Source organism: Canis lupus, chromosome 15 (assembly GCF_048164855.1).
Source record: "Canis lupus baileyi chromosome 15, mCanLup2.hap1, whole genome shotgun sequence".
In the NCBI taxonomy this organism is placed as follows: domain Eukaryota; kingdom Metazoa; phylum Chordata; class Mammalia; order Carnivora; family Canidae; genus Canis; species Canis lupus.
The window spans coordinates 37,050,533-37,073,140 of NC_132852.1; the positions used below are offsets into that span (position 1 = coordinate 37,050,533).

Consider the following 22,608-nt stretch of genomic DNA (forward strand, 5'->3'; position numbering starts at 1 on the left):
GCATCTTTCTGTTAAACAGCAGTGTTGAATGAGGACCTGGCCCCCTAATAGCCCCTTCTCTTATTCCAAGCAGGCCCGAAGAGTGCAGTACAATTTAAAATGGCATTAACAGAAGGATGAAGGTGGGGATAGGATGGAAAAAGAGAATTATATATTTTCTGCAGAATAACAAGATGTCCAGACTGCTGGAGAGAATGTTGCCTTGCAAATTATGTGGCAGTTAGAAAAGTAACTCCTTTCTCCTTAAGGCATTCATCTCTAATATCTCTCATAATTAGTGTTCATCTCTGAAAGGACTGTTGTTGGGTGGGGGGCACCTACTGCCATTTATTCTCTTGACCTTAAATTATTAAATGTTAGTGTGTCTCCCTGACCCCTTTATCACAGTTAATGGATAAGATTGGAAGAAATGTAGTGCTAGGGGTTGGGTCATTGAGAGGAAATGGGTCCTATATAGAGAAGAGGAGCTCCTCCAAAGGTCCTTTCCGGGACAGAGATAAATATTTACGGCAGGACACCTCGTTAAGGCATGAGGCTATGTCTACTGAGTCATCCTTACTGATGACATTTAAAGCTTTGAGTTACTTTGAGTGTTCCCTTACTCTCAGTAAAAATACCCAAACAAACAGAAAAATCACTAACACTTTCACACCTTTGTGCTGTATACTATGGAAACTAACTAGACCAAGCAATACAGGGAAGAGTTGGTTTTTCTTCACCTACTTCCCCAAACAAACCCAGGAGATGTCACAGAACCCATGGAGGGATTTAGAGCCCAGGGATGTCAGGACATTACAAATCAGGGGGTTACAAAAGTGCCTGCCAAACTTGGCCTTTCTCCATGGAGCTCTAAGATGTAGACATTTCTACAGAGACACAGGGGCTGGTATCAGTATATGAAGAACACTCAGAAATAGTTTCTAGGGCAAAGTACTGCACTTTAAACTGGATAATGATCAATTGATTCATTATACTCATTCATTCAACACATTTTTAAGGACCTGCCAAATATGTTAGATGCTGTGTTAGATGACTATGACTTTCTTCTCTGTTACTAAGGAGGTTGAGAGCAGGAGAATTGGAGAGGGGACTCAGAAAATAAAAGGAAAATAGCATAATCAAGAAATCATAGTCTCCTATTAGACTCACATTCTCCCAATCATAACAATTGTTTTAAAAAATTATGTAAAGTGGGATCCCTGGGTGGCGCAGCGGTTTGGCGCCTGCCTTTGGCCCAGGGCACGATCCTGGAGACCCGGGATCGAGTCCCACATCGGGCTTCCGGTGCATGGAGCCTGCTTCTCCCTCTGCCTGTGTCTCTGCCTCTCTCTCTCTCTCTATGTGACTATCATAAATAAATAAATAAAATTTAAAAAAAAATTAAAAAAAAAAATTACGTAAAGTAAGCCTATTTGTGTGGATTTTCATCTCTAAGCCTTTCTCATGCCTTCCTTACCACTTATCTAATCAGTCTTTCTAGAATCTGCTTCAAGATGTAGTTTAATCATAATTTCCTTGAGATGAAGCTTTTTCTGCCTCCTACAAAACCGAGCATTGACCTTAGGTCCTCTATATGTCCTGCATACTTCTTTTATAATGGAACACTGAATTATTATATGTGTCTGTTTTCATGTTTGGTCCCCTCACAAGCCTACAAAACTCCTTTAAGATTAAGGAGATCATCTCATTGGTATTGAAGTCAAAGAACCTGGTACAATGCCTGTAACACCAGGGGCACTATAGATGTTTACTGAATGAGTAGGGCTGAGGGTTGGTTTGTGGGGTTAGTAATTCACATAATGTGAAAATCAAAAGAGGAGACAGATAATGCAAGGACACCTAGTTGTCAGCTAAATTATTTCAGACTGACAGGACAATGGCCAGGAAAAGAATCAGAGGTATCAGCAATTTATAAACTAACTTTATAAATTGGGTTTATAAGGTTCAAGTAGGGGAACATTGTCCTAAAATTCATGCTAGTTTCATCATAGTTTTAATATATATTCCTAGCTTTCTGTCTCCTAGAGAATCTCATTCACATAATCATATAGAAGAATCAAAGGATAATCAAAGAACCAATGGTTAGGCAAGAAAATATCATAGGATATAGCTATGCCATAGTTGTAGAAGAGGGATCAAGAAAGGTTAAGTCTCTGGCAATAGAGAAACTGTAGTAGTGTCCTGACAAGTTAGGCAGCCGTTGAAGCCAGCAGGATATGTTTATTGGATATTTTACTAAAGGAGTCACTGTAACTCATATTGTAAATACCACCAACTCAGACTATTCTAATGACCCTGGTGGAGCTACAACCACCCAGGAAGAATCTCAATACTGTCCAAGTACCTGTAAAGTGTTAGAATTTAATTGTGTACTCTTAGCTATTCTACATCCCAAACTAATGTTTTTTTTTTACATCTACAGATCATATCATCTTTACTGGAGTCTCCCACTGCACCCAGAGCAATGTTGATATATGGCTCAGGGCAGAAATTCCATAAAGTTTGATTAACTGACCTCAATGAATACATTTAAAGTTTCTGGCTTAAAAAAAAAAAAAATAAAGTTTCTGGCTTAACAAATTTAGAATGGCTCCAAGATATCAAATAAATGAAGAGGAGTCTAAGATTGTCCTAAATTATGGGTTTCAAACTGGAGGCAAAAATTCAGACTTTTTCAATGTAATGTCCACACTGCTGAAAGAAAAAAAAAATGTGTGGAGTATCCTAAGGCAGCACAGTCAAAGCATTTTTCAAAGGTAAGAAGTTTTCAGAAGAATTCAATCAAGGTGGAAAAGGCTGGCTGACTCTAGCCAGAAATCAAGTCCTGAAAGTCCTTTTCATATTTTATAAGTATTTTTTTTTACTAAATTCAGATAACTGCCTTTATTCTCTGTCAGGTGCATACAAAAAGCCTAAGAGAGGGATTTTCACTTCCAGAATGTCAGAGTGAGAAATTCCATACAATTACTCCCAGCAAAACAACCATAAGTGCTAAAGATTATTAAAAAAAAAAAAATTATTTAAAGTCTCTTAAAATTATACTAAGAGCAAATAGGAAATTAACAAGTATTTATTCAAAAAAATATATTAACTCCCAGTAAGAATAGCAAGAATCTATGGCACTTTAGAGATAACCCTTTCCCTTCCTCCAGGTAAGCATGATAGAAGTACCATTTTGATTGGGTATGGTCAAGAAAATAGAGCTCCCTCTCTCATCAGCTCCCAGTTAGGGGATATTAGGAAAGTCAGACCACCAACATTAATACCCCTTTGGCTCCAAGATACAGAAGATAAATTCCTGGCAATTTAGCCAAGAGATTAGATATTCTCCTCCCCTACCCATACTCATCCATAGGACAGAAGCTCTATCCTAGGCACAGCAAAGAATATTGGCTTGTCCCAGCTTGCTTGTAGGACAGGGGTTCTATGCCAGGAGAGAAAAACTGAGAAGATCAAAACCTGCCATTTCTATCTAGCTAATAAAGCAGGGTTGTCATTCTAGGAGAAGCAAGCCACTGCCCCTATTCCCTACTCTGAAGCAGTGGCTCAGAAATTTTTCCATAAGAACAGATGGGGAAGAAGGAATCCATATAAACAGAAAGCTCCTAAACTCACTCCAAAGGAACTGACTTCATTTGAAATAGGGTATTGAAAGGTTTAAGCATAAAGTTGCTCTCAAAAGCAATGGAGATTTTAGTGGTAAGCAATTAAGAGAAAGCTGATTGCTCCATTAGAACAATGACCTAAACCATGGGCCAGCTAGCTTAGCAGAGAGAACCAGAGAAAGCAATAGCTCAGAACCAGCAATTCCTAGAGTCAGAAAAAGCTTCAAAGACTTCACTCAAAAACTAGCCTTACAAAGAGTACAAAATTTAATTAGATCACACTGTGCAGCATTTATACACCAAGGCATTGACAAAAACAATAGAGCAATTATCCAGCAATTAGCAGAGCCTGAACGATGAGTATGATTCCAGTAGTGGCAGGCAGTTTACCAGAGATCAGAGAAAGAGACAAAGAGTCTTATACAAATCACTGCAATCCTATAGTGACTGTCTCATTCCTATGGCTGAGCCTCTGAGCAGGGACATTAGTGGCTGCATATCATGGGAAAATAGACACTATTAAAATAGTCTTAGACATAAAGTAGCCAAGACATTGGATAAATAAATATGCAACAACAACAAAAACAAGTCCTGGAGCATGGAGTAATCTGTATCCAGCATCACTACAATATATTAACTAAAATATTCAGTTCTCACCAGCAACAATTATAAAACATGCAAAGAATTCAGCAAAATATAACCTATGCACAGGAAAACAACAACAGAAAGGGCTCAGATGTTAAATTTAACTGGCAAAGACTTCAAAGCAACTTCAAAATTTCAAACAATTAAAAATGTGTTCAAAAAATTAAAGGAAATCATACTTAAAGAAGAGAATGCATGATGACAATATGTTATCAAAAAAATTAGAAATTACAGCAAAAGTCAGACGGAAATTCTGGAGTTAAAAAGTATAATAACTAAAATGAAAAACTGACTAGAGTTCTGTAACAGATGTGAACTTGTAGAAGAAAGAATTGGAAACTTGAAGATATATCAATAGAGATTATTAATATTATAAAATAAATATTATTTATTTTCTCTCCAAGAGGAGAAAAAAATAATTTAAAAAATTGAACAGTTCCTGCAAGAAATGTGGGACACTATTAAGTATGCAAATATATGCATAAAAGAGTAATACCAAAGAGAAAGATAAAAGAACAGGATAAAAAAATTCATAGAAATAATGACTGAAAACCTCCCAAATTTGAAGAAAAATATCCATCTATGCATTAAAGAAGTTCAACAAAATTCAAGTAGGAGAAGTACAAAATGTTGTACACTCAAATACATCACATTAAAATATTGAAATCCAAAACAAAGGGAAAATGTGGAAGCAGCAGAGTAAAAGAGCTCATCATATACAAAGGAACCACAGTAAGAATAACAGCTAATTTCTTATCAGAAACAATGCAGGCCAGAAGTCAGAAAACACACCCATAGTGCTGAAAGAAAAAGAAATCCATCAAATAAAAATCTTATATCCAAACTATCTTTCAAAAACTAAGGTGAAATAAAGACATTGAGATTTAAAAAAGAAGAAGAAAAGAAGAAGGAGGAGGAGGAGGAGGAGAATTTGTTACCAACAGATCTATTTTAAGAGAAATACTGAGACCTGGTCTCATCAACTCACCTAGATAACTTTCAAATCATCCTGAAAACCTACCAATCCGACCTGAGATTTAAAGAGAGAACAGCTGGAACTCTACAGAGAAGGGTTTCGCTTCTAACAAGGTAGGAAAGGGGGGAAAAATAAAATAAAAAAGAATCAAGTGGCGGAGGGGCACCGTGAGGAGCTGGGCTAAGGGCCGAGGCTAAAGCCTCCGGGCAGGAAAAGCCCAGTCCCGGAGAAGCAGGAACTTTAAAAATCTGCACCGGATTCTTCCCAGATGGAAAGGTGAAATCGGGCAGAACCGCAGCAGGGAAATCGGGCAGAACCGCAGGAGGGGCAGTGGAGCTTCCAGTCTCCTGGGGTCATTAACAGAGGAGGTGCGCCCAGGGGGAGAGGGCACCACAGACCACAGGCCAAGCGTGGTAAAGGGCTGGGGCACACCCGGCGGGGCCTAGGGGAGAAGCTCGGGGAGGGGCTCCGGGCGGAGAGGGCTGCACCTTGCTGCCTTCGGGAGCCACGCCCCAGAGCACGATTCCAACAGGCCCCGGATCACAGGGTGCTACATGTAGACAGCCCATGATCCTACACTCCCCTGAAGACAGGCGGAGGCAGGGAGGGCACAGGACAGTGAGGACTCTCCTGCTGCCGGGCGCTCCCAGCTGTGTAGGTCAGCGCCCCTGCCACCCCAGGAGCATCTAGGCCAGTGTGGATGGGGGAGACTGTGTTAGTTACTATGGGGAGCTGACTCCAGGGCTAGAGAGCTAGCCGCTGCCAGTGGGTTTGTTCCTCCTTGTGTCACCCTGTGCCTGGGAGAGGCAGGACCGCCAGGGAACAGGGGCCTCACAGGATAAACAGCTCCTACTAAGCCCGGCACCCGGCAGGGGGGTGGGGCAGCTCTGCAAGGTGCACACACCTGAGAATCAGCACAGCAGACCCCTCCCCCCGGAAGACCAGCTGGAAGGACAGGGGAAGAGCAAGTTCTTGACCAAGCAGTGCTGGAAAGCTCCAGGGGAAAGCTTTATATACTTTATATACTATATACTTTATACACTATAAATATACAGATTTATGCTATATAGAACTAGAAGGTACCCCCCTTTTTCTCCTTTCTTCCAGTACAACTTGTTTTTATATCAGATTAAAGTTTTCCAATATTTTTTCTCTTTTCCCATCTTAAATACAATATTTTACCACCTCTTCATTTTAAGTTTCTTCCTTTTTGACTTTCATATTTCTACAATTACATGTCTTAGATATATTTTCCAATTCCAATTTAATTGTGGGAGATATACAAGATATGTTTTGTTCTGTTTTGTTTTATGTTTTTTGTTTTCTCTGCCTCATTTTGTTCTACAATAGCGGAAGTTAATACCTCCTAAAACATGTCCAGCATACACCCAGAACCAAGTGGAATGCTGTGCTGGTTCATTCTATGAGATTATATTCTCTCTTCATTCACATTCTGCCCCCCTTTTTTATCTCATTTATGTTTTGGTGGTCAATGTTGGGGCTCTCTACAAGTATTGCTGGTTTATATAAATTTGGGACTGAGCATCTTTTACATACGACTTAATACACTCAGAACCAAGAGGATCACCCGCTAAGACCCCACAGGTAGATTACATTCTCCTTCAGACAACACTTCTTCACCATCACCATCTCCCAGTCCCCCCCTTTTTTCTTCTCTCTTTTTTTCTTTGTTTCCTCTTTACTTTTGCTTTTTTCTCTTTTTTTTTTTCTTCTTTGGGATTCTTGGCCTTTTATTTTTTATTACTTTGTTTAAAAATTTGTTTTTCACTTTAGTGGTCCTTTTGTTTTATTTTGTTCTGATCTTTGTTTTCATTTTCTGGTCTCTGATCTCATCAGAATCATCTAGGGCTAAATTTAGTTAGGTCGTGGTTGATATTCTTGACTCAGCCGGCTCAAACAGCCACTCTGCACTGAGCAAAATGACTGGATGGAAGAACTCACCACAAAAGAAAGAATCAGAAACAGTACTCTCTGCCACAGAGTTACAGAATTTGGATTACAATTCACTGTCAGAAAGCCAATTCAGGAGCACAATTCTAAAGCTACTGGGGGCTCTGGAAAAAAGCATAAAGGAATCAAGAGACTTCATGACTAAAGAATTTAGATCTAATCAGGCTGAAATTAAAAATCAATTAAATGAGATGCAATCCAAACTGGATGTCCTAACAATGAGGGTTAATGAAGTGGAAGAAAGAGTGAGTGACATAGAAGACACTGGTGTATCCACTCTGGAGATTCCTCAAAGAGTTAAAAGTAGGGCTACTCTATGACCCAGAAGTTGCACTACTGGGAATTTACCCCTAAGATATAGATGCAGTGAAATACTGGGACACCTACACCCCAATGTTTATAGCAGTAATGTTCACAATAGCCAAACTGTGGAAGGAGCCTTGGTGTACATCGAAAGATGAATGGATAAAGAAGATGTGGTATATATTTATACAATGGAACATTACTCAGCCATTAGAAATGACGAACACACACACACACAAAAAGAAATGACGAACACCCACCATTTGCTTCGACGTGGATGGAACTGGAGGAACGTGGATGAACTATGCTGAGTAAAGTAAGTCAATAGGAGAATAATAATCATTCTATGGTTTCACTCATATGGAAAATATAAAAAATAGTGAACCGATTATAGGGGAAAGGAGAGAAAACAAGTGGGAAAAATCAGAAAGGGTGACAAAACATGAAAGACTCAACTCTGGGAAATGAACAAGCAGTAGTAGAATGGGAGGTGGGCGGAGGGATCGGGTGATTGGATGACGGGCACTGAGGGGGGCACTTGACAGGATGAGCATGGGTGTTAAACTATATGTTGGCAAATCGAACTCCAATAAAAAAATACATTACAAATTTTTAAAAAGTGAAATACTGAAATAAGTTCTTTAGGCTAATGGCAAGTGACACCAGAAAATAATTTAAATTCTTATGAAAAGAATTAAAAAGTCATAAGACAAATACGTAATCATAAAATAAAACTATAAATATATATTTTTTTCTTTCTTTTCTTAACTAATTAAAAAGTAGATGTGCGAAATATCTGTTTTTTATAGTTGGGCCAATAACATATACAAATATGTATTTGACAATAACAGCACTAAAGAGGAAGGTGGAAGTAAAGCTGTCCTGGAGTAAGGAAATGCCACTGTAATTCTCAAATCCACAGGAACAAATGATGAGAACTAGAAAGGGTAAATAAGAAGGTTAATATAACAAATGCTAAAATATATCCAGCTCACATTTCTTTTCTCAGCTTCTTTGAAAGTTATAAAATTATATAGATTAACTGGAGCACCTGGGTGGGTCAGTCAGTTAAGTGACTCTTGATTTCAGCTCAGGTCATGATCTCAGGGTCATGAGATTGAGCACCGTATTGAGACCGGGATCAGGCTCTCTGCTCACTGGGGAGTCTTCTTGAGATTTTCTTCCTCTCCTTCAGCCCCTCATCCCCATGCATACATTCTCTCTCTCTCAAATCAATAAATAAATCTTAAAATTATATGGATTAATAATTATAACAATATATTGTTTAGTTTATAATATAAATAGATCTAATATGCAAAAAAATAATAGCACAAAACGGGGAAATAGAGAAGACAGCTATATAGGAGTAAAATTTCTATATCCAGGTACAATTAAGTTAGGATAAATTTCTGATAAATTGAAATACATATGGCAAGCCCTAAAGCAACATCTAAAGAAAAAGTCTAAAATTATATGGGGAATAGTCACTAAAGGAGTTAAAATGTTGCAGTATAAAATATTTTCTTCATGCAAAAGAAAGTAGTAAAAAAGAAATAAAGGAAAAAGACACTATTCCTACAGTAAAATAAAAAGTAAAATGGTATACATAAATCCAACTGTAGCAATAACACTATATTTGAAAATAATATAAAATCTAATCAAAATATAGTGATGATAAGATTAAATAAAAAGAAAAACTAGGGGGATCCCTGAGTGGCTCAGTGGTTGAGTGCCTGCCTTGGGCCCGGGGCGTGATCCTGGAGTCCCAGGATTGAGTCCCACATCAGACTCCCTGCATGGAGCCTGCTTCTCCCTCTGCCTGTGTCTCTGCCTCTCTCTCTCTCTCTCTCTCTCTGTCTTTCTGTGTCTCTCATGAATAAGTAAATAAAATCTTTTAAAAAAGGAAAACTATATGTTGTCTCAAGGAGATAACACTTTAGCTTCAATGATACAGATGGATAAAAATAAAAATAATTAAAAGATATATCAGGCAAACAGCATACAAAAAAAGTTGTAGTGTAGTCAAACTAAAATCAAACAAAGTACAACTTTAAAATAAAAACTTTCAGTAAAGATAAAGAGGGACTCTGTAATGATGAAAGTGCTGAGCCATCAGGAAGATATGATAATTATACATATGCATGCATATAATTATACATGTAGTTAGAAAATTCAGGAAGCAAAAGCTGACAGAATTAAAGGGAGAACTAGACAGTTCTATATGTGTCTGTTAGGTCAAGTTGTTTTAAGTTTTCTCATTCCTCCTATTCCCTTATTAATCTGCCTAGTCATTCTATCCATTACTGAAAGTATGGTATGGAAGTCTCCTTAGGAATTGAAAATAACCCAAATTTAAAAGTTTGCAAAGTAGGGCAGCAAGGTGGTTCAGTGGTTGAGCCTTCTCAATCTGCCTTCAGCTCAGGTCATGATCCCGGGTCCTGGGATTGAGTCCCTCACTGGGCTCCCTGAAGGGAGCCTGCTTCTCCCTCTGCCTATGTCTCTGCCTCTCTCTGTGTCTCCCATGAATAAATAAATAAAATCTTTAAAAAATTTGCCAAGTATTTGAATATACATTTCTACAAGGAAGATTTGCAAATGGTCAATAACATAAAAATATACTTGATATCATTAACCATCAGGAAAATGCAAATGAAGCCACAAATAGACACCATTTCACAACCACCAGGATGGCAAGAATGAAAAAGATGGGCAATAAAAAGCATTAGCAAGGATGTAGAGAATTGGGAACCCTCACACACTGCTGGCAAGAGTGCAAAATGCTGAAGCCACACTGGAAAGCCATCTGGCAGTTCCTCAAAAGTTTAGACACAGAGTCACCATATGACCCAACAATTCCATTTCTATTTACAGTCAATCTCCGTTACTTATATATATGCATTTTCCAATTTACCTACTTGCAAATATTTATGTGCAACCCCCAAATCAATACCCATGACCTTTCTGTCATCATTCATGGACATATGTAAAGGGGCAAAATTTTGAGTCACCTGATATGCATGATCCCAGCTGAGATTCAACTAGGCAATGCTCTGCCTTCTTGTTTCACCTCCCATACTATAAGCAAGTGTTCTTTTCATGGTCTATTTAGTGCCACATATTTTGCATTATGTGCTTTTTGTTAGTGATTTCACTGCCTAAAATGACCCCCAAAGGTAATGCTGAAGTACTTCCTAGTGTTCTGAAGTAGAAGATCATGATGTGCTTTACAGAAGAAATACATGTGTTAAATAAGCTTCATTCAGGCTTGAGTAATAGTGATGTTGGCTGTGAGTTCCATGTTAATTGATAATACTGTACATCTAGAACAAGGAAGAGGAAATTTGCTGATGTGTATATGAAACCACTCCAGAAAGTGCTAAAGTGTCATCTATAGTACACTTTACTTTCCATATGAAGCTATGAAAAAGATGGAAAAGTGGCTAAATTTGTGGATGCACGAGATAATAACTGATAGTAAAAGCATAATTGACAGCATTGTTATAAAGCTAAAAACCAATGGGATTTACCATATTACCTAGAGTCAGGAAAACGTTAGTCTTCTCAGTTAGAGTTTTATTATAAAGAAGTACTACAGGTAATCAATCATTTGTAAGAAATATATTAAATAAGGCATTTTTAAACAGAAGCACACATAAAACAAGCTTATGTATCGATCAGTTGATGAAAGTCTTGTGACCAGTGATTTACAGGCACTTAACCCTGTATTCCTCCTAGGAACAAATGGCTCAGTATTTGTTAATTCAGAGTTGGTGACTTTATACAACATAACTACCATGAAAAATGAGAAATGAATATATATTTCATTTGAGAGAAATAAAAATATACGTCCACATAAAAATTTGTACATAGGGATCCCTGGGTGGCGCAGCGGTTTGGCGCCTGCCTTTGGCCCAGGGCGCGATCCTGGAGACCCAGGATCCAGTCCCACGTCGGGCTCCCAGTGCGTGGAGCCTGCTTCTCCCTCTGCCTATGTCTCTGCCTCTCTCTCTCTCTCTGTGTGACTATCATAAATAATTTTTTTTAAATTAAAAATTTGTACATAAACAGTCATAGCAATATACTTTATAATAGCCCAGAAGTGGAAACAGTTCATATGGCCATCAACTGAAGAACGGGTAAATAAAATGTGCTGAATCCATACAGTGCCATATTATCAGCAAAAAAAGAGTACCAACACATGCCAAAACACACATGAACCTTGAACAGACTATGCTAAGTGAAAAATGCCAATCACAAAAGACCATACGTTGTATGATCCCCTTTATATGAAATTTTCAGAGTAGAAAAAATCTATAATTCAGAAAGTAGATTAGAGATTGTCAAGGAGTAGGAGAGCAGTAAAAGAGAGATTAGGGAACATGGGGAGCAAACACTAAGGGGGCTTCTTTCTAGTGATAATGATGCTCTAGTTTTATTGTGATAGTTACACACCTGGGAACATACTAAAAACCTTTGAATGGTATACTTTAAATAGGCCAACTGTAGGATATAGGAGTTATATCTCAATAAAGTTGTTATAGAAAAGAAAAACCCTATGAAATGCATTTAAATTATTTCAAAAGCCTGAAGAAATGACACTTGAAGCCTAACTTTTCTGGGCACCTTCTGCTTGGAGGCAGACCCATTGAGAAAGGAAAAAAAAATAAATGAAAATCATTTTGTTCATGTGGGCTCCCATGTAATATTTGGAACTCTTCTGAGCATGAGCTGGCCATCTGTAGAATTCTGGTCATTGATGTTTATTTTGTCCAAAGGCATTTTACAGCTATAATGGAACTACCTGGAGCTGCTACAGAGCTACACCTAAAGGTAGCCCCCTGCTAGAGGCAGAAGGAACTGTCCTTCTCAATGCATACCCTATAGTAAGATGAATTGTCCAATAAATGCAAATTTTTCCAATGTTGTGCATGTTGTTTCTTATAGTCTGGTATTTAACTTTGAAAAGAGGCAGGAATAGTTAAGGATGTATTTCCCTTCTCTCCCACTTTATTGGGATCCAAAGACCTAGAAGTCACACTTTCCTCAGGACCCTGCAGTCAGGCAGAAACTTACCCTATAGTAAGACGAATTGTCCAATAAATGCAAATTTTTCCAATGTTGGGCATGTTGTTTCTTATAGTCTGGTATTTAACTTTGAAAAGAGGCAGGAATAGTTAAGGATGTATTTCCCTTCTCTCCCACTTTATTGGGATCCAAAGACCTAGAAGTCACACTTTCTGCCTGACTGCAGGGTCCTGAGCCATCTTCTCTGCTACTGTCTCTCCCATATGTCCTGTTCCACTCCATTTAGGTCATGCTGTTCTCTCTTCTCTCAGTCTATTCAAATCACATCTAGACGTCAAGGCCCATTTTATGCAGGAGGCCTTTCAGGACTGCTGTGAACTTCATCCACACCTTCACTGCTGACCTCTCTCCCTCCTTAACATCTGTGCTGGAAGTTTGGATTAGGTCTCAGCTTTTAATTGTTTTGCTAGTGTTTTTTTTTTTAGGATCGTCTCTCCAAAAACATCTTTTTAAAAATTATTTTTAAATATTTGATTTATTTCTTTGAGAGAGCACGCACATGCGAGAGAGAGAGAGAGAGAGAGAGAGAGAGAGAGAGAGGCAGAGAGAGCACAAGGGGAGGGAGAGGGAGAAGCAGACTCCCTGCCGAGCATGGAGCCTGATGCAAGGCTGGATCCCAGGACCCTGGAATCAAGACCTGAGCCGAAGGCAGATGCTTAACCCACTGAGCCACCCAGGCACCCCTCTGTAAAAATATCTTAAAGACAAGATTAATTTGGGAATTAGGCTTCCCTTCATTTCCATTGTCTGCCACAGGTCTGGATACACAGAGGAAACTTGATAAGCGTGATATAAATAGTTGTTGACAGAATGACTTGAAGTGGCCATTTGTTAAGCAATTCTACCTCAGTCACGCAAATCTGTTTTCCACATAAAATAACCTCTCCTTTGCTCTTTTACCAACAGTAGTGCTCTGTCTTAGGAAAAGACAAATGTCATTTGGCATAAAGTTCATACCCAATACTGATATGTATGTAGTGGCAATGACATGTTACAGTGTGTATTTGCCCATGTAAGGATGTGTTCTGCTGGCTAGAGAGGTGGGTGGTGTCTGGATAGCCCATGTGAGAAGGTGCATTACCTACATCTGCAGTGTCTACATTGTGCTGGCTATGAGTGTTGCTTTCCATCATTAACTAGAGAGATGCACTTGCACTTGAATCCTCTGTTCCCATAGTACGGGGGGGAAATGGTCATTTTGACAATAAAAGAAAGAGAGAAGTGAGATTTTTTTACTCAGGAGGGATATAGACTTTGCTATGTGCCTTTGGTATTTGGAAGGCAGCATCAGTTTGTTTTTCAGTCACTGAAGAAATATTTAAACAGATGGTAACCATACTTACAAGACCCCAAAAGGGAGAAATTAGCAGGGCTCCTGAGAGAGGATAAGTACCTAAGTTAGATAAACCCCACTAACAAAGAGAAGTAGCTGACAAAAATGTTACAAATAAATAGACATGCTAGAGAGAACGAAGATGGTATGAGAGGCAGTTGGGAAGACAGGAAGACAAATGTCTGAAAACACTGGGCATATCAAAAACCACCAAATGAAGTTTTATTTCTAGTTTGAGACATCACTTTGAAGATTGGATAGAGACAAAGCAGTCTTAAAATTGGAACAGAATCCATGCCAGAGAGATCTCCTTCATAGCAGCCCTATTCACCATGGCCAGGCACACCCTCAGACCCCATAGATGAGTACAGCTGGCATTTTCTGAGACACATAGATGTCAAGCATTGTAGTAGGTGCCTCATAAACTCTATCACCCTTAGCTTTCCTAATGCTCCCCAGGTAAGTGTGGGATTTATTCCTCTTTTCTTTTCCCTTATCCTCTAAACCCAATGCATCCACAAATCCTGTACCCTCAAACTATCTACTTCTATCCCTCAACCCACTTTTATGTTCTTTTCCCCACCACTCCTATTCAAGCTTGAGTGCCTCTCTACTGCACAGCCCTCTTTTACAGTCTTCACAGAAACTATTTTGCATTCTAAAATTATATGATTTTGATATTTGAAATCACTTATTTATTATCTGTCTCCTACCACTAAATTATTCAGTACTGTATGCCCAGTATCTAGAACAGCACTGTCATATAGTATATAGTTCAAGCCATAAATATGGTCACATTTAAATTTTCTAATAGCCAGATTAAAAAATAAAAAGAACTTGTGAAATTAATTTTTTAAAATATATTTTTATTTAGTCCAATATATCCAAATTCTTTTCCTTTCAACATATATTGAACATAAAAATTATTAATGGGGTATTTCATATTCTTTTTCTCATACTAATATTTTTGAAATCTGGTATATATATGTAAAATACTTACAGCACATCTCATTTCAAATTATCCTCATATTAAGCATCCTTTGGCTCCATGAGCTAGTAGCTACTAGATTGGACAGTGTAGCTCTAGAACATAATGTATCATTTTTAAATATTAGTTAAATTTAAAAATGAATGAATACATGAAGGAAAGAGTGGACAAACAAATGAATAAATTCCCATTTTTACATATCATGAAAATGAAATTTGCCAATTTGTGGTGCTTTTAGAATGTGGGAGAGCTGATTTTTTAATCTTTGTCTAGCTAAATTCAAAGTGGTACTATTTCCATCATACTACACTAGCATCTTGGGTCAGTCTTCCCACCAAAAACATTCAAGGGCTCTTTTCTAAGGAAAAATAAATTTCTTATCATGACATTAAGGTCTGCTACCAACTAATTCTCAACATACTTTTCTAGTCTTTTCCCCTAGCACTGCATCTCAAACAGGATATGCTCCAAGAAAATGGATTTCTTCAAGGCAGGAACATGAAGGACCCTGCCAAGAGAGTAGTTCAAAATCCCAGGTCTAAATTTCTCTGCTCTCCAGCTCCTAGCTGCTTACTCTAGCAAGCACTGCAAGTGAGTGAACATTTGATCCTTTGGGTCTCATTTTTATATCAGGTTAAAGTGCAATAGTTCCCTCACTAGATAGATTAGGCTCCTTTCTTACCTCTCCTTATATCTCTCCCCCAGCACAGTGCCTGGCATCTAGTAGCTAAAAAGTTGTTGAATGAGTATATGTTGGAACAAATAAACCAGCGAATGAACTCTAGCTATCCTCCAACTATATTGAGTACATCCCTACATGTCTTTGCTTACATGGCTCAGCCTGCCCAGAATTCCCTCAGTTTCCCTATATGCAAGGGTCACCCAAACACTATCTCCTTTATCAAGGCTTCCTCAGTAGTTTCCATCACAGAGAGACCCATTCTTCCCTCATACCTGCAGAACTTCCTATTTAACTCTCTCCCTACACACTAACATCATTTAGCATACATCTTACTATCTCTTATGGAATGTTAATTCCTTGGGCTAAAAAAGTAACATCCCCAGCCTCTAGCCTCCAGCTGGGGATATGGTATGAAAAACATGAAATATTAAATTAAAGAGGGGCAGAGTTGGTTTCAGAAGATGCCAGTTTAAGCCCTGACTTTAAATGTCCTGCAAGTCACTTAAAATTATTGTGTCTGAAATCCCTCCACATTATGTGGGAAACAAAATCTTACCCTATTTGTGAGATAAAAGTCAGGGTAAAAAAATACAATATATGAAAACATGCTTTGTCATTTAAAAAGTAATTTTCTAATTATATAAATGTTGAAATGGACTAAAGATTGGGTACATATTACCTTTTTGGATCTTCTTCATAGAGTTTACTTATACTCAACATTTTCTCACTTTTTTACCGGTGTACACATTTAATACCTATCTTTTTCCATTATAATTTATGCTTCTTGAGGGCAGGAACTTTGTTTTGATCAGAAGTATAATCTCACTGTCTATAAGAGGATCTGTCACTTAAAATCTGAGGATTCTGAGACGTTGGCAGCAGCTGGTATTTTTTTTAATTATTATGATTATTTCTCTAAATTCCCCAATAAAAACAGAACTGGATAGCCAAAGAAAAAAATACACAGACAATATTAACAATAAAACAAGGTAACAAGATATTTCTATGAACCCCAAAATATAAGCAAATAAAAATAAACCAATAAAAGCCATGAAGATATTGTACAATATCAGCATCTGTGCAGGGAAAGAGAGTGAAACAGCGGGGCATCTGATGGCTCTCAGAGTAGCAGAACCTCCAATAGCCAGTAGGTGCTCATGAGAAAGTGATCTTCCATTGCTTCTATTTGAAAGCAAATTGGGAAACTTCAGGAAAATTAATCAAGAAATGAAAGAGCAACATAAGAATGAGAAAATTCACAAGTTAGATATAAGAACCACAAAAATAATTGGAAATTAAAAAATAAATCACTTTGGAAATAAAGACTAAACAAGAAACAGAATATGAATACACACAATGAATAGTTCTGTAAGAGAAACAGAAAATAAGATGAAGGAAACTATTTAAAATTCTTAAAGAAGAGATACAAAGAGATTCAATAGCAAGACAGACAAAAATAATCTAATCTATGAATAATAAACCTTGAAAAAGATAGCCAATGAAGGAAGGGAAAGCAAGTATGCTGGTATTTCCTAAAATTAAAATTAAAAGAAGTATATATCAAAAGAACTGAATGCTGATTCAAAACAACTATTGAATTTTAGAGTAATGTTTTTAAAATTTAGTTGAGCCTTAGAGAAAATGACTTATTTATAAGGGAAATAAAATTCAGTTGCTATCAGACTTTTCTTTTTTTTAATTTTTATTTATTTATGATAGTCACAGAGAGAGAGAGAGAGAGAGAGGCAGAGACATAGGCAGAGGGAGAAGCAGGCTCCATGCACCGGGAGCCTGATGTGGGATTCGATCCTGAGTCTCCAGGATCGCACCCTGGGCCAAAGGCAGGCGCTAAACCACTGCGCCACCCAGGGATCCCCGCTATCAGACTTTTCAAATGCAATGTTTTATTCCAAAAACAAATGGAGTGATACATTTTACATTCTCAAGAAAAGAAATGTGAGCCTATTTTTTTTTTTTGTATATCCAGCAAAACTGACATTTAAATTTAAAAGGCCCAAAGTGAAAACAGACAAGAACTCAGGTAACTTTGTGTTCATGAGCTTTACTTGTATCTACTGGAATATAAGATTCAAATAACCAAAATGACTAGAGAGATATCAATATAAGAATTAATGATACCATGATATATATAATGACTTACAGAATCAAGATAATGGGGGTTTGTATTTATAAATGGAGGTCTGTATATAGTATGCAATGACTGTATGTTCAGGTAATGTGGATATACTTTGACGACTTAAATGAGAAGAATATATGCTACAAAAAAGATTTATCAGTTCATATATTAGTGGTGTAGTATTAACATGGTTATTCTGCAGAATGGTATGTGTGCAATATTGAATAGAGTAAATGAATACTTTGGGGATATTCTAATTTTGTCATTTCCTGAGTCTTTGAGAATCAAGATGCTCACTGTGGGAAAAGAATACAGAAGAATATAGGAGAGTAAGCACAAAACTCTGCAATCATGACTGAATTGGAAGAATCAGTATTTACTCATGAGGTTTTGTGTAAAAATATATTTCTTAGTCCACTAAAGAAACCTAAAAACAATTACAAACTCAAAACACCATCCTAGCACTCAGAAACCTTAGCAATCCTGAAATACTGTTCACACTAAAAGAAATTCAGTCTTTAGGGGGAAAAATAGGTGATTCCAGGAAGTCTATAAGGTTAGCCTGCCACATTAGCTAGCAAGAAAGGTATCAGAGATCACTACCACAGTCATGACACAAGGACTTGGGAGCACATTTCAAGAGGCTACCCCTGGCAAAACATGAGTCACAGTTTAAACTTGAAATGAGGTAGTAACTGCAATTGATCAAAACCCATCAAATATGTTAAACCTCTGCATTCATAACAGTATTTCTTAAAAGCCTATTTGGTCACCTTTGCAGAAGGATAGGGAATCAATTCCTTAATTGGAAAATTGGTAAATAAAAGGACAGAGTGAAGTAATTTTTCTGCCTTTTCTAAAGGAATCATAGCACAGAGTATCAAACAGTAAATGAGGAGACTGCTTGTTTAAAATTACTCCAGTGAATCAATGAAAAAGAAATGATAAAAGAAAACAATTTTGCAACCTTCAATGAATTAATGGATCTAGGCACTGTGTATCAGGAGCTGCTATCATCACAAAAAGAGAAACAACCAGATACTATGCACCTTTTGATGAAAGAACTCAACACCATTACACTCTTGCCAAACATATCCATCCCAATCAAGTCTCTGGAGCTACCTGCCAATTTGCAAGAAACAGAAAAGATAAAGTGTTAAATGAAACCACAAATACACAATCAGCAAAATCTACATCTTAGAAAACCCCATAGGTCAAATGCTCCTGAGTTCTTTAACAGGTAAATTAATAAGGAAAAAAGCAAATAGAGAAAAAACCTATAGACTTAGATGAAAAAATACGCCAAGCTTTTAAAAATTGGGCAAGACCTAACTTTGGTCACTAGGAAGGCATACTTTATAATCTAACTATACAAAAACCTGAGAAAATGGTTGTGGAAAAGTCAGGATAGCAGTTACCTTTGGTGGAACAAAGAGATTCAAGATAGGGATGAGACAAATAGAGGAACTAGTAGGAAGATGGGTCTCAGTCTATTTCTTGACCTGGGTAGTGGTTACAAGAGTATTTGCCTTAAAATTTAATAAGTGAAACAACCTTCTTTGGTAAATTTTGTATCTCTGCTTTATTTTTAATAAAAAAAAATATGAATCCCAGTTTAAAATGTACCTAGCTGGCAGCCCTAAGTTTTTCCCTAAGTATGACTATAAAATATTAATGAAGACTGAAAAAGATGGAACATACACTAAAAATTAATTTGATAGACCACCTGATGCCAGAATTTCAAGTGAATTTCTGCCTGCTGTAAGGCATAAGGAGTTCAATTGAGATAAGCTATAAAACTAGAATAAGATTTCCTTCATAAGGTACTAGTGAGGATTAAATGAATTTGTATATAGAGAGTATTTAGAATGGTGCCTGACCTAGAGCAAGACCTATATTTAGGAATAAGCTATTGTTTTTATCAGAAACCTCCCCAGAGCTGCAGCTCACAAAGGAGAAACCTCTAAAAAAAGACTGCACCCCCCCATCTTTTGCCCAAACACAGAATTGTACCAAAAAAAAAAAAAAATCAAACAGCTATCCTTTATCATTATAGCTTCTTTTATTTTTTTTAATTTTTATTTATTTATGATAGTCACAGAGAGAGAGAGAGAGAGGCAGAGACATAGGCAGAGGGAGAAGCAGGCTCCATGCACCGGGAGCCTGATGTGGGATTCGATCCCGGGTCTCCAGGATCGCGCCCTGGGCCAAAGGCAGGCGCCAAACTGCTGCGCCACCCAGGGATCCCCATTATAGCTTCTTGAACCGATAAAACATTTACTGCTTGTTCGCTTTCTGCCTGCATTCTGTGGCATTCATTCCCAGTTACCAGCTGGGTAGGGAAAGGCAAACTAATGCATTTACACTGGTGGATACAGCTTTCCATCTCACTAGCAAAAAGTTAGGCGACAGGGACAGACACAGGGGAAGCTGCAGTGACTCAGCATCTTGGGAAAGGCAGCTTTAATGTAAGGCATCAATTCCTAATGTTGGAAAACCAGGTAGCTAGGGTAGGTAAAGGTGCCACCCAGCCCAGTAGAGCTTTACTGTGAAGTTGAAGAATTTGCAGAAACTAGGAACTGGCCAGGAGCTGTACACATTGAATGACATTTAATAATGGCTCTTTAAAAAAAAAAAGAAAGAAAGAAAAAAAGGGTTAGATAATTAGCTAACCAGACACCAAGAGAAGTAATTTCTTCTCAAAGTACATACAAATTATGTACAAATGCAAGTTTAACCACTGGAGAAAAATTTTTAAAAAAAGAAAAAGTAAAAAATGCGGAACACCTGGGTGGCTCAGTGGTTGTGTGTCTGCCTTTGGCTTAAGGGCATGATCCTAGGGTTTGGGATGGAGTCCCATATCAGGCTTCCTGCAGGGCGTCTGCTTCTCCCTCTGCCTAGTATCTGCCTCTCTCTCTGTGTCTCCCATGAATAAATGAATGAAATCTTTAAAGAAAAAGGAAAAAATAATTCTGAATTTATTCTGCAAGCAAAAACAAAACAGTAAAAAGCTGATATAATTTTAAAAATTAAAAATGAGGAGTGATTTAGCCTCAAATATGAAAAACAGATGACACAACTAATAATTTTTAAGGTGGGTTTCTCCTACAGAAAGATACAGGTTTATTGGGGGATCCCTGGGTGGCTCAGCGATTCAGTGCCTGCCTTTGGCCCAGGGCGTAATCCTGGAGTCCCGGGATCCAGTCCTGCATCAGGCTCCCAGCATGGAGCCTGCTTCTCCCTCTGTGTCTCTGTCTCTGTCTCTGTCTGTCCGTCTCTCTCTCTCTCTCTCTCTCTCTATCATGAATAAATAAATAAAATCTTTAAAAAAAAAAAAAGAAAGATACAGGATTATAAAACAAAATAAATACAGAAACAACCAAAGAATGCATTCAAATTACTATGTAATTCAGGGAAATTTCAAGTCAGCAAAGGAAATGACATTATCAAATAAATAGAAGTGCAAGATTAATAACAATTTAGGAAAAGTAATAAAGCCACAAAACAAGAAAAAATTATAGAGATATTCAGATAGTCTCAGCATGGGTTAAGATTTTTAAACAGAAAATAAAAAATAGTTTGAAACAGAAAAGATATACATATCTCATTCCATGAGCATTAAAATGTTCTGCATATCAAAAAATACCATGAAGATATTGAAAAGAAAATGGTAAACAGTATTAACCACATATATTTTTTAAATGCTTATTCATATAAAGAGCACCTGCAAAGCTGTAAGAGAAAGCTGACCTACCCCCACCCCAATTAAGCAGAGAACACAAGCTAAAAATGTATAAAAGAAATATGCATGGGGGTGACTGGGGAGCTCACTCTGTTAAGTGTCTGACTCTTGATTTCAGCTCAAGCCATGGTCTACGGGTCATGAGATCGAGCCCTGCATTGGGCTCTGTGCTCAGCAGGGAGTCTGCTAGAGATTCTCTCTCTCCCTCTCTCCCTGACCCTCCCCCCACTTGTGTGCCTCTCTCTAAAATATATAAATAACATTTTTAAAAGAAATATCCATGTCCAACAAAAATATGAAAAAATGATCAATCATACCAGTAATGAAGGAAACATGATTTTTCTAAAGTAAACATTTTTTACTCATAAAGGTGGGAATATTTTTAAAAAATATCTAGTGTTATCAAAGGTGAGAAGAAAGGAGCTTTCTAAATCATTGTTTTGATAAAGATACACCTTTTATGGAGAGTTATTTGAGAATATATATTTAGAAACTCAAAGACACATTCTTCTTGACCAGGAGTTTCTTTTCTGGAAATTTATCAGAAGGAAATTATCAAAGATATGAGCAAATGTATACAAGGTTATTTGCTAAAGCACTGATTACAGCAGTCAAATAAGCAAACATTTATATCCTGAAATTAACTGAGGAAAATATTCAAATGAAGTGTGGCATATTAAACTAATTTTTAATAAACTGTAGTGTATTTACATTGGTATATTGGAAAACAACGTTATTAAATGAAAACAAAGGTATTCAAATCAAGGTAAAAGGTATTAATGGACATGAGCCACGATTCCTCATGCATTGCTAAGCTTCTTCATTTGACATTTAAAAAAAAGTATTCACGGAGTGTCAGCTCTGCACTGGGGACAGTACAGGGAATAATGAAGGTGATGGTCCCTGTCATGGAGCTTATATTCCACTTGGGGAAGCTGATAATAAATAAGATAAATAAGTAGAATACGTAGTATGTTCATGATTGCTCGGGAGGAGAAATAAAATGAAGGGGAATATGAGGTTTGTGTAAGAAGTATGTGATATTTTAAAGTTGTCCAAGAAGACCTCACTGTGGAGGGAACTTTGGACTAAAGACCTGAAAGACATGAGGAACTGGTCATGCAGGTATCTGGAGGAAAAG

At 37.5% G+C, this 22,608-nt stretch overlaps 1 protein-coding gene across 9 annotated transcripts in view; it reads right to left on the reverse strand.

Moving 5' to 3' along the window:
• Positions 1–22,608, reverse strand: part of ZMAT4 (zinc finger matrin-type 4) — a 339,499-nt gene that overhangs the window by 158,530 nt on the left and 158,361 nt on the right. The window lies entirely within an intron of this gene.